Raw genomic sequence first — 16,512 nt, 5'->3', positions numbered from 1 at the left:
GCAAGTAAATACATGTATTTTCACTTTATTTTAATGGGCATAACAGTGAAATTTTTCTCAGCTTTTGATGCTTATTTCAAAACCCAGAACTGAAGTATGACAGGCAGTTAGATCAGTTGATCTAAGAGATTTAATTTGTGGTTTTTTAAAAAAACACAGCTTTCTAAATGAAGTAGTGAATGGATCCTGACTTTCAGAAGAAGTATCATAGGCTTATTATACAAGAAATATTGAAAATTCTGTGCTGTAACAAATGACTGCAGGGTTTTAGAGCCTCCAAAGATTTTGATTCTAACTTAGGAAAAAAAATTTTTATACCAGAAAATTGAAGTTCCACAGAAGATACGGTTAAGATATTTTTTAATTCACAGTTTGTAACAACATATATTCAAACCGACACTGAAATTTGCCTTCCCTTCCACTAATTATGCATATGAATTTGCTGCTACATACTTTCCCCCAAAGTCACAAGACAGGAACAGTACAGCTTTATGACTCTCTTCTGTTACCTTTCAGTATTTTTTTTTTTCTGTGAGATGGAAGGTTTGGGTTTTAGATCAGCCATTGCAGATTTTAAAGCTAGAACACAGCTGCTAACATAGGTACAAGAGTTCCTTTCAGGTGAACACAAATCCAGGCTCTTCAGACATCATTTGGAAGAGATCCCAGTGCTCCAACAAGGCATTTACTGCCGCTCAACTGATTTGGTGCTGGTCAGCTTATTGATTATAGAAGACCAAACCATGTGAAAGGAAGATAGGTAAGCAACACAGACTTGAACACTGCTATCAAGCAACATAACCTCCTGTAAACTGCAATTAGGAAAAAAATGACCACAGTACTCTCAGAAGCAAATAATGGGGGAAAATAAAATGAAAAAAAAAAAAAAAATCACAGAACGCACAGAAGAGGCTGAACTCTGAGAAGAATGATGAATCATTAATTAAAAAAAGAATTTCTCCTGACTGCTTAATTTAAACAGATGTTACATACACAAATAACTTTTAAAGGAAACTATTTAGGCCTGAGTCAGCTAATAGAGTTAGAAAGATTTTAGCTGCATGATTTATTTAATATAACAACCCTGCTTATTCTCTGTGTTCTTCAGAACTCTGAAAAAAACCCAAACCCACAAAATCAGACCATAAAACTCTCTGTGAAACAAACCAGCGTGAATTTTAGGACTCCCTGGCCCCTTGTCCCTTTTTAAAAAGGGAAATACAAAAAAATAGGTCTTAAAGGACCTCCTCCTCCCTTGGTCACTCCCAAACACATAAGCATTCAACAGGCACCTAAGTCTGGATGTGTTTAAACCTGACAGACCATTTTGACCTGTGTATTACTTCAACAGTTATACTTCTTCTCCTGCCTATGTTTACAGCTAATTTGGTTTGAGCAGTCTGATATCTCCAGCCAGTCTTGCACTGGTTGGGAGAGGCTGAGCAGATCAAACTGCTCAAGTGAGGCTGCTCAGGAAGACACTGCCACATCACAAAGTGGAGACACCAACTGGAAAGAGCTATCCACTATTTTCAATATCAGTTCCTATGGAAGAAAGAAGGGATGCACACCTTACAGGTAATAAAAACAAATATTTAGAAGAAGCACAAGGCTGGTCTCCTTCCTATACAGTTATATAAGCTGATATGTGGATGCCAAAAGGAAATCATGTATCTATAGTTATTATTTATTTTGATCATAGTAAAACTTCTGACACTGTTGCTCATGATATTCTCAGAAAAAGTTAAAAAAAATACCATTTAACAAGAACTCTTTGTATTTAGGTTCCAAACTGGTTAGAAAGGTATATTTATCAAAGGTTTATCTCAAGCTGGATAGATGTATAGTTTTGAATACTCATTCCAGTACCAGTCCAGTTCTTGCTAAAAATAGTGAATGATGTGACATAAGATGCAGTGTAAATTGGTAGGTAATACAATGGGAAAGGCTGTGCACAAGGCTAGAAACACAATTACAATCCTCCACTTCCACTGCACTCCTCCTTTTATTTTTTAAATCAATCATTTTTAAATGCTTAAAAAAAGTAGAGCAGCAATTCAGTATGGCAAGAATAATTAACCACATAAACAAAATCTGGGGAAAGATTAGCTAAATAGCAGTTCTGCCAAAGGTGGTTTGGCAGTTATAATGATCATTGTGTGGTAAAAGAATCCTAATGTTTATAAATAAGCAAGGGTATCATTGGTAAGACACGTGAACACAACCTTCTATTTTGATCTGGTCACAAATGGAGTAATATGTTCAGCTTTGATCACCATGCTGCTAGAGAAATGTGATCAGCTGGACAAAGAGAACAGAGAACAATCATAGGCCATGGAAACATGACCTATGGAGGTGGAAAAATAGGTCTATAATAACCTATTTTCAAGAAAAGGGACATGCTTTAAATTATATGAAAGCATAGGAAAAAAAAAGGCAATAAACTTCTTTCCATACCTACTTAGACAGAAGTACTAATGAGCTTAAATGAAAAGACACAGACATTACGAAAGACTATCCGATCTACTGGTAAACACAAAACATAAGGAAAGCCTAGATCATCTAGGAAGGCTAGGAATTCTTCAGTACTCAAGATTAGAAAAAAAGTTAGTCAAATCACTATCAGAAATAACATTACTGCCTTTTGCCAAGGAAATGAATTAGATAACCTGCTTTTGTTTTGTTTTTTTAAGGAGAGGTGAGAGGTTTTGATTTTTGTGCTTTGCACAGAAAAGAATGTGAGATTTATGAGGCCTGCAGAAGAACAGCAAGACCCTGATTCTATGATCCTGTCATGAGATTACTTAACAGTAGCAGAAAAGACTTCTACATCCTATTTCCTGATCTTAGTCTGTCTATAGATGGTACACTAAGCAATTACTGCATTTTTATTATTTCTTTTAAAGAGCGACAACCTTGAAAAGAGTAAGAAATGCTGGATTCCTGCACCCCTCCCTACTCTACATATCAGCTCCCAGCTAAACTCAGGAATATAAACCCGAGGTATCATTAGTTTGGGCACTCTCTGACCTTTGAGTCTTGCACTGCTTTCTGCACTGTGACTCAGCTTTAGAAGGACAAGGTGCAGCACAACTGAATATTTCTATGAGACGTGGCACAGAGCCCTCTGGGCAGACATGAATCTAATTCTTCTACTTTCTAGGCAAAGGCAAAGACTGTTACGAGTTTTGAAGCTGGCTTTGGTGGGATGTGTCTGTCTGTCACACCAGACACAGGTGGGATGTTTTGTTTAAAGCAGAGTAGTGCCAGGCCCGCTGTACATCTTTGGCCTGGTAAAAAAAAGCTGAAGAAAGGCAAAGTTTACCACTGCAGCCTCAAAAAAGAACTGCACAGTTCACTGTTTCCCTATCCTAGCTGAGACTTCTACTCAAGTAGAAAGCTGCTTCTGTCTTCCGAAGTTTACAAAAGAGCTGTGAGATTTTACATACTGTATGTATGCAGCAGCTATAAACCTAAAAATTAAGCCTTTTCTTAATCTTGTCTATTTTTTCTTCACAGGCAATAGTTTTTCCAGATCACAGATATGAAACATTTTAATCACAGGAAGTTCTGAAGTTATTGCTATTATTAGAGATTTTGAAAATATAAATTCTATTTTGTCTGTAGGTGTATTTTTTTTATACTGAAAATGTTTGTTTTACTGATAGCAAGCTGGCAAAATAAATCACTCTGATACAGAGTAATTGAAGAAGCTAACAGAAAATCTATACCCTCATGCAGTTTCCTCACAAGAGCCAATGGGCAGAAACTGAAGCACAGGAAGTTCCGCCTGAGCGTGAGGGGGAATTTCTTCCCTGTGAGAGTGACGGAGCTCTGGCACAGGTTGCCCAGAGAGGTTGTGGAGTCTCCTTCTCCGGAGATATTCAAGGCCTGCCTGGATGCAACCCTGTCTAACATGCTGTAGGTGACCCTGCTTGAGCAGGGGGGTTGGACTAGATGATCGCCAGAGGTCCCTTCCAACCTTACCAATTCTATGAAGCTGTCGATAAGGCAAACACAGAAAAGACATACCACTATTTCTCTGGACATACAGGGAATAATCTTGCACGCAGACTTGTTCACAGACTATCTTCCTCTTACGTGGTCTCACTGAAATTACTGGAGATTCATAGATAGAGTGTTCACATGCATATGGGTGTAATCCAGAGCAGCACCACAGGTTTTACCAAAAGAATGTAAGTTAATAAAGATTTCTAAGAAAGACAGTTAAGTAAGCAATTACATTGCAGTAGCTCAGACATGAATTGCATCAGCACTAGCTCTCCCCAGAATGCAGAAATAATTAGAAGTTGGGATCCAAGAAGAGCTGCCTAAGTAAACACTAAATTCTGTGCATGCTGTTCAAACTGCTGAGTTTTTATAGATCACAAAAGAACAAGATTACTGGACAGTTTATTCCTACTAACAGATTAAAACGGCCTGCTCCATTGTCACTGAAAATATATCCTAACACCTTATCATAAACACACTGTCAAAGCATCACCCAAAATAAAAACCCAAGTGATAATGTAGGCTCATGGGCTCAGTGGGCTATTGTAGAAACCTGGGGGAGGGGTGGCAAAAAAACCCAATCCCCCCCAAAAAAACATATATTCTCACAAATTCTGTCAAAATAATTTTTGACCTGTATGATGAGAGATCAGTTTACCAGATCTGGTAGGGTTACAAAAGGCAAATTATCCTAAAGGGAATACCATCTGCTCGATTTCTTTTAGTGACATACCTACAAGGTTGTGTGTCAGCTGCACCACTCTGCAGCTGACATGTCCTCTTTATGATGAGGTTATATCAACACTGATGGTCAACAACAAACATAAAATAAAATAAAAATTAAAGTATATTTGATAAACCTAGAATTGACAGGCCTGTCACAGACTTGAAATTTATAATTTTTAAAAAAGTCTATTATCACAGAATCATAGAATCAGTAAGGTTGGAAGGGACCTCTGGAGATCATCTAGTCCAACCTCCCCGCTCAGCAGGGTCACCTACAGCATGTTAGACAGGGTTGCATCCAGGCAGGTCTTGAATACCTCCAGAGAAGGAGACTCCGCAACCTCTCTGGGCAACCTGTGCCAGTGCTCTGTCACTCTCACAGGGAAGAAATTCCCCCTCACGCTCAGGCAGAACTTCCTGTGCTTCAGTTTCTGCCCATTGCCTCTTCTCCTGTCACGTGGGACAACTGAAAAGAGTTTGGCCCCGTCCCCTTGACACCCTCCCTTCAGGCACTTGTACACATGGATTAGATCCCCCCCTCAGTCTTCTCTTCCCCAGGCTCAACAGGCCCTGCTCTCACAGCCGTTCCTCACAGGGCAGGTGCTCCAGCCCTCTGATCATCTTCATAGCCCTACGCTAGACTCTCTCCAGTAGCTCCATGTCTCTCTTGTACTGGGGAGCCCAGAACTGGACACAGGACTCCAGATGAGGCCTCACCAGGGCTGAGTAGAGGTGCAGGATCACCTCCCTTGACCTGCTGGCAACACTCTTCCTAATGCACCCCAGGAGACCATTGGCCTTCTTGGCTGCAATGCACATTGCTTGCTCATGGTCAACTTGGCATCCACCAGCACTGCCAGGTCCTTCTCTGCAGAGCTGCTCTCCAGGTCAGCCCCCACCTTGTACTGGTGCCTAGGGTTATTTTTCCCTAGGTGCAGGACCCTGCACTTGCCCTTGTTGAACCTCATGAGGTTCCTCTCTGCCCAACTCTCCAGCCTGTCCAGGTCTTGCTGAATGGTAGCACAGCCCTCTGGTGTGTCTGCCATTCCTCCCAGCTTGGTATCATTGGCAAACTTGCTGAGGAGGCACTCCGTCCCCTCATCCAGGTCGTTGAAAGTTGAACAGGATGGGACCCAGTACTGAGCCCTGGGGGACGCCACTAGCCACAGGCCTCCAACTAGACTCTGTGCCACTGATGACGACCCTCTGAGCTCTGCCTTTCAGCCAGTTCTCAATCCACCTCACTGTCCAAATATATAAAATTTAGAAAATAAATTTCTTATATCAAAAGAATAACTATAATTAACGAGATTCAAAACTGAAATGGATCACTGTATAGATGAATAAATATTTCCAATATTCATAATTTATCAGCAGGATATGACTATGATAATAATGTACCTCCGAAAAAGACAGACAAGTCATAGATCCTAATTGGGTTTTCACTTAAAACTGAAGTGGAAGTTAGACGTAAGACATACAGACTACAATTTGACAAATTAGGAGATTAAACCATTGTTTTGATATCTAGCGATATAGACAGTCAGCTAACAGTAATTAATTAGAAAAAGAACTGAGCATAAGTTCATCACGTACAAAGTTAAAGACATTTGATGCCATACATTAATTTAGTTAGCTGTCATTAAGCATACTTAATTAAAAGAACTAATAAATTAGCAGTAAAAGAACAGACTAGACGAGCAGATGGATTCAGATATATTTTGACCTACATTTCTTCATACTCCAACAAGATAAATAAAGGTAAATACAAACAAGAACAGAAAGGAAGAGGAGAAAAATAGCTAATACATGTCATTATGAAGTCCAATATTAGAAGGATGGAACACAGCCTCCTGTCTCTCTTTTTACTGTACCTGTTTGTCTTCTCTAAGAAATCACATTTTGTTTTTGTTAAGCAGGTTTCCTAAAGCTTCACATAACTAAGGTACCTCATAACTGTAAGGTAGCTCATAAATAATTACGTTACTAAGAAATTTATTATATCTGGAACTACAATCATGAAATAAGGTCCACTGTCTCAGGAGAGTTTAATAAGAATGAAGAAATCATTAACTTAAAATATAATTTAATCCCTAAAATGTCACTTTTCTTTTATGCTCAGTCTTTCTTGTATTTCACTCCTGTTAAAAGGACTGAATAAGAGAATAGGTCTCTATCTACTGAGTCCTCAGAAGTCAGAGGTGCTCTTCTAGAGGCATTCATATCAGCTTCCAAAGAGACAAAATTCATAACGATACACGCTTGTGTTATTTTCCAAGTCCAAAATGAGCTTCCAAAAGTTTCAGTAAGATCTGGCCAGTGGCTGGATTTGTAATAGGAAAAGTTTTCATAGCTAGTATGTTTGAACTACATCACAGCAAGCACTGCAGCACTGGAGAGCTTACTGGTTTGATGTGTGTAATGTGCATGTGTATGATAAGTGTCCTGCTGGGATTTACTCTTTACATAATTTTCAGCTACGGCAAAATTAAGCCTGTAGCTCCACTCTATAAATTGTGTTGAAACATTTCTCTCATCCATATAGCTTCTGATATATGTATGTTTTCCTAATATAGTCCAGGCATAGCCCTGTGCAATCCCATCTAAATTTAATTAAGTTCTTCTATTCCCACATCCAAATATAATACTTACCAAACAGTATCTCCACACCTCACAGGCAACACAAGACAAAGCAGCGCTGTAGACAACAGTGTAGTGCAAGGTAATGTCATTTTAAAGCATTGCCTCAAAATACATGTTGACATATTCGATACACTTATTGCACTCTGTCTCCTTTCACTGAAAATATTGTGCAATATTGAGCTCTGCTAATCACTTAGCCATTCCACAGAAAATCTAAATTTTGTCGACTTCACTAAAAAACAGCCTCAAAAAAAAAAATCGATGACAATTGATACACATTCCTGAACAACATACCTAAATGCTTGCATTCACTCCAAGATCGTATTTTCCACCTGGTAATTTCAAATAATCTTTTCCCTTCACTTCCTTGACCCTCTGTAGGGTTGTCACAACCTTTTGTGACAAGAGGACTACTACTTCAAATGTGGCCCTTCATGCATGTTTGGCATACCTACCTATTTGTTCCTTCTGTATTAAAACAATTCATAATTTTTTCTAATTTATTGGCTAACAAAACTTTTGCTGGACATATTACAACTAACATCAACCACTTATTCATCAGTAGATTTAAAAATCATTCAAAGCTACTATAAACACCATTCTTCCAGCATAAACACAAGTCTTATTTCTCACTCACTACTTCTAATCTCACCTCCAGTATCATTTTTCTCAGTAATGTTTTAAAGAAAATTGGTTTATTTCTATTTTCTATCTAGCTTTCAGCCCTTTCACTATGTATGGACTGTGCTTCTCCTGATGGGAAATAATCTAACCTGTTACCTTTGATTTCTAGAGAAATTCACACATTTTGTGATCTAAGCAATAACAAAACTGTTATTTACAGAAGTTACAGCAGACAGAATCCATTTTCTTTGGCCAATACCCAGATATCTAAGAGCCAAATAAATTATTATCTAAATGTGGACAAAATATGATTAAAATCACATATTGATTTTAGTGCTAGATTTCAGTGTCCATATGTCCAGCCCACTTAATCCAACAAAAGCTTAGCTTCAGTTTAAAAGATTTCAAAAAAATGCCCTTAGTAAGTGCTTATGAACCAGAAGGTAGTATTCATCTTTCTTTACTTAAATTTCCCAAGATTAAGCACCTAAGCTGGTTGCCTAGATTTCAACAATTGATGCAAAGAGGTGTGAATTGAATGTCTCTGTAAATCACAGATGAAGCTCATGTTTCAAATGCAAGTCTTTCAGATGAAGTAACAGATAACTAAGACTGGGTAAATAAATCTAACCGCATAGTAACTGTAAGAGCAGTTTTATACTCAAGTCCTACCAGGAAATCAAGCGTAAAAGTGTACTATTCAGTTTTTGACTTTCTGATATGCTGAAGTCCCAAATCCCTTTATACCCAATGGGTCAAGCGCTCAAGGCTTCAACATATTGCACCCATTAACAAGTAGAAATGTAAGTAAAGAAAAAAATTAAATAAAAACAAACTCCATCCTTCAATGTGGAACTTCAGCGCCATGAGGGTGCACCTAGGACACAATCACAAAGTACCAAACTGAACGATGAAGACAATGAACAACTGAATGGCCAAGGTTGAGCAATCCAACCTACATACTTGAAAATACCTTCCTTCTAGCAGAACTGTGTAAGACAAGGTACAGGTAGATCATGGTCTGCAGAATCTAGGAACAGCAGCCTCTCGAATCTCACAGGACCTAGGGAACCAAATTAAGTTATTTATGGGCAAAATACAGAGGCATATATATAGTATCCACATATTAACGAATATTTGTATTAGTCATCTGAAGATCATTTCACTATAGATATGGATTAATATTCCAACTCTGCAGAAATCTATGCACACGCTCATTATTTTAAAATTAAGTATTTAAACTGTGCATTCAGGAGTAGTGGTCTCAGTATACCAAATTAAGCACACACCACAAGCTTTTTAGTATCTGAAATACAGGAGGCAAAAACTCTTCAAACTGTCCCACCTTTCAAAACAATAGAAGCAGCTATATATTCCCCATACACTGAAGTCATCACTTTTGAAGGGGTAACTAGTGGTCAGTGTGGACCTTTTAGTCCCTGTGATGCAGGAAAACACAGCAGAGTTATAGGCTAATGCCCAGGATACAGAGAGATACAAGATAAGAATTATAGATGAGTCTAAATCAGTAGCAAAAAATACTTTGGAGAAAAGAAATGCCCTTTATGGTATTATTACAAAATGCTATTTGAATTGTCCATGATATTGTTACCAGAAATTATCTTAATGTCATCAGGTACTCCTGAAACTCCTGGAGAATATCCTAAGTAAACAGTGAGTTTTGTATCTGTGAGGGGAAATGAGCATTTGTCTACATCTCCCTCCTCACTAATGGGAATGCTAAAACCCTGACTATTGCTGGAGAACCAGGACTTTGCCCAGTGTGGAACACAGTGCTCAAGATGATGCTGCGATAGATCTATGCTTCTTCTAACATATCACAGAATCACAGAATGGTTGAGATTGGAAAGGACTTCTGGAGAACACCTAGTTCAACCCCTCTGCTAAAGCAGGGTCACCTACAGCACATTGCCCAGGACTCTGCCCAGACACCTTCTGGATACCTCCAAGGATGGAGACTCCACAACTTCTCTGGGCAACCCATTCTGTACGCAGTCACTCTCGCAGCCAAAAGAAAGTTTTTATTTATGTTTAGAAGGAACTTCCTGTGTTTCAGTTTGTGGCTGTAGCCTCTTGTCCTACTGGCAGCTGGCCACCACTGAAAAGAGTCTGGCCGCATCCTCCTTACCCCACCTGTTCAGATACTTGGACACATTGGTAAGATGCCCCCTCAGTCTTCTCTTCTCCAGGCTGATCATGGCCCAGCTCTCACAGCCTTTCCTCACAAGGGAGATGCTCCTGTCCCTTCGCCATCTTTGGAGGCCTCCACTAGACTTGCTCCAGTAGCTCTACATCTCTCTTGTATTGGGGAGCCCAGAACTTCAGGTGTGGCCTCACCTGAAGGCTGAGTAGAGAGGGAGGATCACCTCCCTCGACCTACCAGCAACACTCTGCCTAATGCAACCCAGGCTACCACCGGCTGCCTTGGCCAGAGGGGCACACTGCTGGCTCACGACAGTCTGCAGTTCACCAGAACCCCAAGGTCCTTTTCTGCGGAGCTGCTTTCTGTCAGGTCACCTCCTAGCCTGTACTCATGCACACCGTTATTCCTCACCAGGGTGAGGACTTGCCACTTCCCTTTGTTGAACTTCATGAGGTTCCTCTCTGTCTCTCTCTCCAGCCTGTCGAAGTCCCTCTGAATGGCAGCACAGCCCTCAGGTGCATGAGCCACTCGTCCCAGTTTCATAGCATCAGCAATCTTGCTAAGGAGGCACTCTGTCCCTTCATTCATGTAATCAATAAATAAGTCTAAGAGGACTGGACCCAATATCGCCTTCTATGATAAAAATGACCATATTTTTACACAAGGGAAGAAGCAGTGGACATCATTTATCTTGACTTCAGCAATGTTTTTGACACCATCTGCCACAATATTCTTCTACCCCCAACAGGACATTCTGGTCTTGTGGGTGGACAACTGGTTGGATGGCTGGGCTCAGAAGGTTGTGGTTAACAATCTGGTGACAAGTGGAGTACCACAGAGGTTGGTACTTGAACCTGCCCTGTTTAGCACCTTTATCAATGACCTGAAGAAGGTGATGGAGTGTACTCTTGTCAAATTTGCAGATGACACTTCACTGGAGGAGGGGACTAGTTGATATGCTTGAGAGGAGGGTTGCCACCAGACAGGACCTAGATGAGTGGGAGAAATGGGCCAGTAGGAACCTTGTGAAACTCAACAAAGAAAAATGCAAAGTTCTGTACCTGGAAAGGACCAGCCCCTGTAATGATACAGTCTGGGGACCTACTGGCTGGAGAACATCTCTATGGGAAAGAGCTGGCCTTGGCAGGCAGTGAGCTGAACATGAGCCAGCAGCGTGCCATGGCAGCAATGGAGCAACAACACCCTGAGCTACATTAACAGCATTAATAATCATTAAGGAAATGGTTAAACTGCTTTACTTCCTACTTTTTAGACTATACCTAGAATAATGCATTCTGTTTCGGGGTCCCCAATACAAGGGAAATATTGATATACTGAAAGCGGCAGGCCACCAAGATGGTCAGAAGCACCTGTCCTGTGAGGAGAGGCTCAGGAAACAGGATTTGATCAATCTGGAAAAGAATATCTGTGCTACCTAACAGCAGCCTTGCTATACCTATGGGGAGGTTATCCAGAAGATGCAGTTAGGCTCTTTAAAACGATGCAAGGCTGAAGGATGAGATAACAGACAAACTGAAACAACAGAGGCTCTGACTTGGTAAGAGGAAACATTTTTTTCCATTAAGATGCCAGCCAAGCATTGGAGTAAGCTGTCCAGAGAGGTTATGCCACCTCCATCCTTGAAGGTTTTCAAGATCCAATGGATGAAGTCCAGAAAAAGTGAGTGAAAAAGAAAAAAAGCAAGCGAGAGAGATTTATAATTACTCAAGTATTATTGACATTGTCAGATAATACTGTAGAATTACTACTATTCAGACTGCTGAAGCCTCGCACAGATGAAAAGATCTTCCTCATAGCTACAGTGGAACACAAGTAGCACTGGAAAAAGATAATGCTTCAGCGAAGGGATGAGGAAAAGCTAATGCATATGGCCAAGCACTTCTGTCAGGGATGTCATTAGTACGAAGATAACTCACACTGTTAGTAAAAGACACAAGTGCAATTACAGTCAAAATACTGGGTTGTTGAATAGATAATTCCAGAGGAAAAGAGACGTGTCACAAGACAGGTAATACAAAATGACAATTATAGTCAGTGTGTTTTCTCAAGATGTTAGAAGCAAATAACTGACAGGAAAAAATGACAGTGGCCAAGAATCTTAATGTCACAGGCACTTCTGAAATCTAATACAATGTTAAATCAATAGAATGTTATATTACCTTTCTACTGTCTGTCCTGTAACATTAATTGATTTGTAGGAATGGGGAAAACACAGTTGTATCTGAGATGGTCCATAAAAACTAATTAAACTTTTGGAGGGAAGAACAGTAAATTCTATATGGCTACAGCTACAGATTTTTATTTAAAAACAGTAATTTGCTTCTGCTTGCTGCATATTTTTATAAGAAAAAATATTAAGCACACGAGAGAGAGAGAGAGACAGAGAGAGATACAGACAGAGAGTACGAAATGGGCACTACATTTACAAACTCAATGGCATGATTACATCCATACATTCCCCCATCTCATACTAAGTTATCTATGTAATATCTGTTCTCTTTGGCAGACTGTTGAGGAAAAAAAAACATTGCAGGATGGAAAAACAAAGGCAGCACTTGTCCACTGTCAGAAAATTTATCCTAGCATGGCAGGTGCTCTCTGCACAACCAGCTCACGTCACTTCAAATGTCATGCAAGTTCCACATTCAATACTACCTAAAGCATGAGAGATGAAAATTATTTGGCCAGATTCTAGTTCAAAGAGCATGCTTTGGAGCTTGAAAAACATACAAGACATGAACAACAATAGGAAGAAAAAAGTACATTTCTCCAAACAAAAGGATAACACAGAAATGAGTGTGAAAGGAGGTGTAGTTTTGCTACAAACAAAAACTATTAATGCTGTTTATGATTACAAAGAAAAATAAATTGCCAGTCCATCAGAAAGTAAGAGTGTACCAGAGCTAGCAGCAGAAGGCAAATGCCACACGTGCTTGTGAAATCTCAGTGACTTATTTCACTTCACTCACTACACCTTCATGCCTGCACCTACACTCACAAATTTAAAAGGTAGATGAAGCAGTTACGCAATCTCACTTTTCAAAAGTTCTGTAACAAGAACAACCAGTAATGATATAGTAGCAGAATATAATAGCAGATGCAGAACAGGAAAAATCTGTGGTTATATCAGCAGTTAGATGATAGCCATTTTCAAGAAAAAATGTCTTCTGGAAGACGCAGTTAGACTAGTATACGGAGTCATGAAAGTGTATACACCAAATCAGAGAAACATTGGTTGGAAGGAAATTTTGAAGGTCATCTAGCCCAACCTCCACTTTAGAGCAGGACTAGTGCCAATGCTAGACAACACTTTTTCAAGAGAAGAGGCTGTGTTCAACTTAACAGTGGGTGGGAGCAACAGCAGGATGTTGGATGCAACAACAGTCCTGGTTTGTGCTCAGTACTCTCTGGAGGCATCTGACTTTCCAAGTCAAAGATCAGTTAAGGAAAGAATGAACAGACATCACGATCATTTCTAAAGGATAAAAAGCAGAAACTGCATCTTAAATAAAGTATTCAAAACAATATTTCTACCTTCAATGGATATAAAAATTCTTATCGCACATATAAATTGACTGTAAAAGCCATAAGTAACAGACACGACAGATATTGATAACATGACTTTTTTTTTCTGTAATTGAACAGAGCTTTGTTGAATATTCCAGTGTCTCCAAAAAAAATCATGAACAGAATCAAAGGAACTCACTTGGAAAGATGATGCGTAATGTTTCAATGAGTTGAAAAACAAGGTGTAAACTGTCAGCAAGAATCCAAACAGAATGAAGTACTTATTATGAGTGTCAATAACATTTGACAGCAATAGGATTCAGATTCCAATGCACCAGGCAACATATCAGAAGTCAGGTTTTTTGGTTAGTATATAACACCCTTAAGAATTTGGGTTTAGAGATAAACAGTGACAGAAACGTTTGTTCTGTTTAGTTTTTACTTATGAATAGCAATAGCATGCATAACACACTTTTGTTATACAACCTGTTAACTTTCATATAATTTTGACATCTTAGATCAAGAGAGGAGATTAGTAGTAGCTGAGAATACACACACAATATAGATTTGCCTATTTTTTAAAGCATTTCTCAGGAAGAGAAGAAAAGAAATAAGGAAATAAGGCCATTTTCATGCAGATATAGCAAATATAAAGCCTCTTTTAATGGACTATGTCACACTACAAAAGTTTTTAAGTGTCAAGGAACAGCTTCTCAAAGGTTGACTGACTACTTAAACATTAAACTGGAGCACATATAAAACGGGTCCGCTCTTCACAAAGTCCTACACAAAACACAATTTGGTTATGAAAATATTTATAGTTGTGCCACTGTAAGTTAAGCTCTATGTAAATTACTGCCTTGATATTTTCAAATCAGGACAGAAATTACAGCGCTAGCAAATTAAAAAAGTCCTGAAGTCAAAAATGAAAAAGGTAGATGTCTAGAGTCAATACAGACACAGATAAATCACCTCTAAGATGGAAAAGGATGTAGAAAAGCAGGAAAAATACAATACAGTCAAATGAAGTATTCAAGAGGCTAGCAATGGTTAAAAGCTACTTTTAGTAAATTTTGGTAAAAGTCCAATCTCACCAATGCAAACAAGAAGATTAATGCTCTGAAGTGCTATCTTGTAAGGATATTGATATCAACTGTTGTAAATTCTTTGCATCTACTCATGTAATCATTTTGTTCTCCCTCTGTTCGGATATCTTCAAACCCAGTTTACTAATTCTTACAAGGTAAAGGTTGTTTATCACAACTAGTATCTGGATCATTATCCTTTCTTTTTCAGGACACGATAGGTACTTGAACACTAGGAGAACGTAAGGCTGCTCACCACCTCGGCCAATCGGTATATTCGCAAATTCTGAGCAACAGATAGTTTTGTCCTTGATTAGGTTGCGTTACTGAGGCAAAAAACTTTCAGTGACGGGCTTTCTCCGTAACACTGAAGCACAGTTTCCATCTCGCCAGCTCGCAGTGCCGCAGGGAGCCTGGACCAGACGCCGGGAGGCCCCCGGGGCAGAAGAGGCCGGCAGTGCCTCTGGGGACGGGACGGGACGGCACACTCTCTCAGCCCTAGGGGGTCTCGGCAGCCCACAGGCTCCAGTACAGCCTCACCGGCCGCGAGAAGCCGCCGGCGGGGACGGCGCCGCGCCGCTGGACCCAGCTCAGGAGCTGGCCGGCAAGGTGACGGGGGCGAAGGTCGATGACCAACCCTCTAGTTAAACCGAAGCATTTCTCCCCGTAGAGAGCCAGCAGCGGGCTCCTCAGCAGCTGCCCCTCCGCGAAAGGACACCAGGTGAACCTGCAGCGCCTGGCCAGCCCAGCCCAGCCCGGCCAGCCCGCTGCCGGGCTCGCTCCTACAGCCCGCACCCAGGCAGGGCTGCCCGCGGCCGCCCGGAGGCGCCATGGTGATGCCCCAACCAACGGCTCCCCCAGCGCGCGGCCGCCCCCCGCCCCGCCTCAGCCAACCGCTCCGCCAGCGCGCGACCACCTCCCCCATCCCTCCGGCGCCGGCCAACGGCTCCGCGTGCCGCGCGCGCGCCGCCCGCCTAGGCCAGCCCTCCCTGCAGCTCATTGGCTGCGCGGCGGCGTCACGCGCGCGGGGCGGGGCGTGCGGAGGGGCTCTAGCGTGCTGCCCCAGCACGGGGGGAGGGGGGTGAGGGGGAGCGGGCGTCGCAGCCAGGCGCGGCCCGGCGGCGTCACGTGGCCCTGGGGGCGGGGCGCCGCCCGCCCGCACCGCCCTGCCCCGCCCTTCGGCGGCCGGGTCCTAGCGCGCGCCCCGCCGGGCGCCGCTCGCGACACTCACTCGCCAGCGCTGCCGCTGCCTCCGGCGCCTTCGCTTCCGGCTGTGGCCCGCTTCCGTCTGCGCGGCCCGGGGCGCCTCCCGGGGGAGTAGGCGGCGGGGCGGAGCCTGCGGGGGGTGGGGCCGCCGCGTTGCTAGGGGCGGGGCCGGGGCGAGTTGGGTCCGAGCGCTTAAAGGGGCCGCGGCGCGGAGGCGCCCGCTGCGGGCGGAGCGCGGCTCTGCGGCCGCAGAGAGGGAAGCCGTGCGGGTGGGGAGCTGCGCGTGCCGCGGCCCTCCTTTCGGGGCGCCCTCGGCGCGAGTGGGGATGAGATACCCTTATGCTCGCTTTGAAGCCGGTTTGAGCAACCAAGTATTTACCTAGAGCATGCGAGTGCCATTTTGTAGCCCAATGATGAGGACAGCAAGTAATAATTCAGTCCATTCTCCTTGACTGTTCGAGTAAATTGAAAGCTGGGTTGCATCTCCTATGGATTCTTCCTTTTCTTACCTAATTAGCAGTTGCT

At 41.9% G+C, this 16,512-nt stretch overlaps 1 protein-coding gene across 1 annotated transcript in view; it reads right to left on the bottom strand.

The window, feature by feature from the left end:
- Window positions 1-16,051, bottom strand: part of GGACT (gamma-glutamylamine cyclotransferase) — a 33,471-nt gene extending 17,420 nt beyond the window's left edge. The window contains exon 1 of the mRNA XM_062575641.1: window positions 16,013-16,051. The gene's annotated coding sequence lies outside the window, so the exon portion shown is untranslated. The remainder of the gene's footprint in view (window positions 1-16,012) is intronic.
- Between the last annotated feature and the right edge of the window lie 461 nt (window positions 16,052-16,512).

The sequence above is a fragment of the Rhea pennata genome, chromosome 1 (assembly GCF_028389875.1).
Source record: "Rhea pennata isolate bPtePen1 chromosome 1, bPtePen1.pri, whole genome shotgun sequence".
NCBI lineage: Eukaryota > Metazoa > Chordata > Aves > Rheiformes > Rheidae > Rhea > Rhea pennata.
Note: the sequence above shows the minus strand (reverse complement) of the source record. Positions and strands in the feature narration are given on the sequence as shown.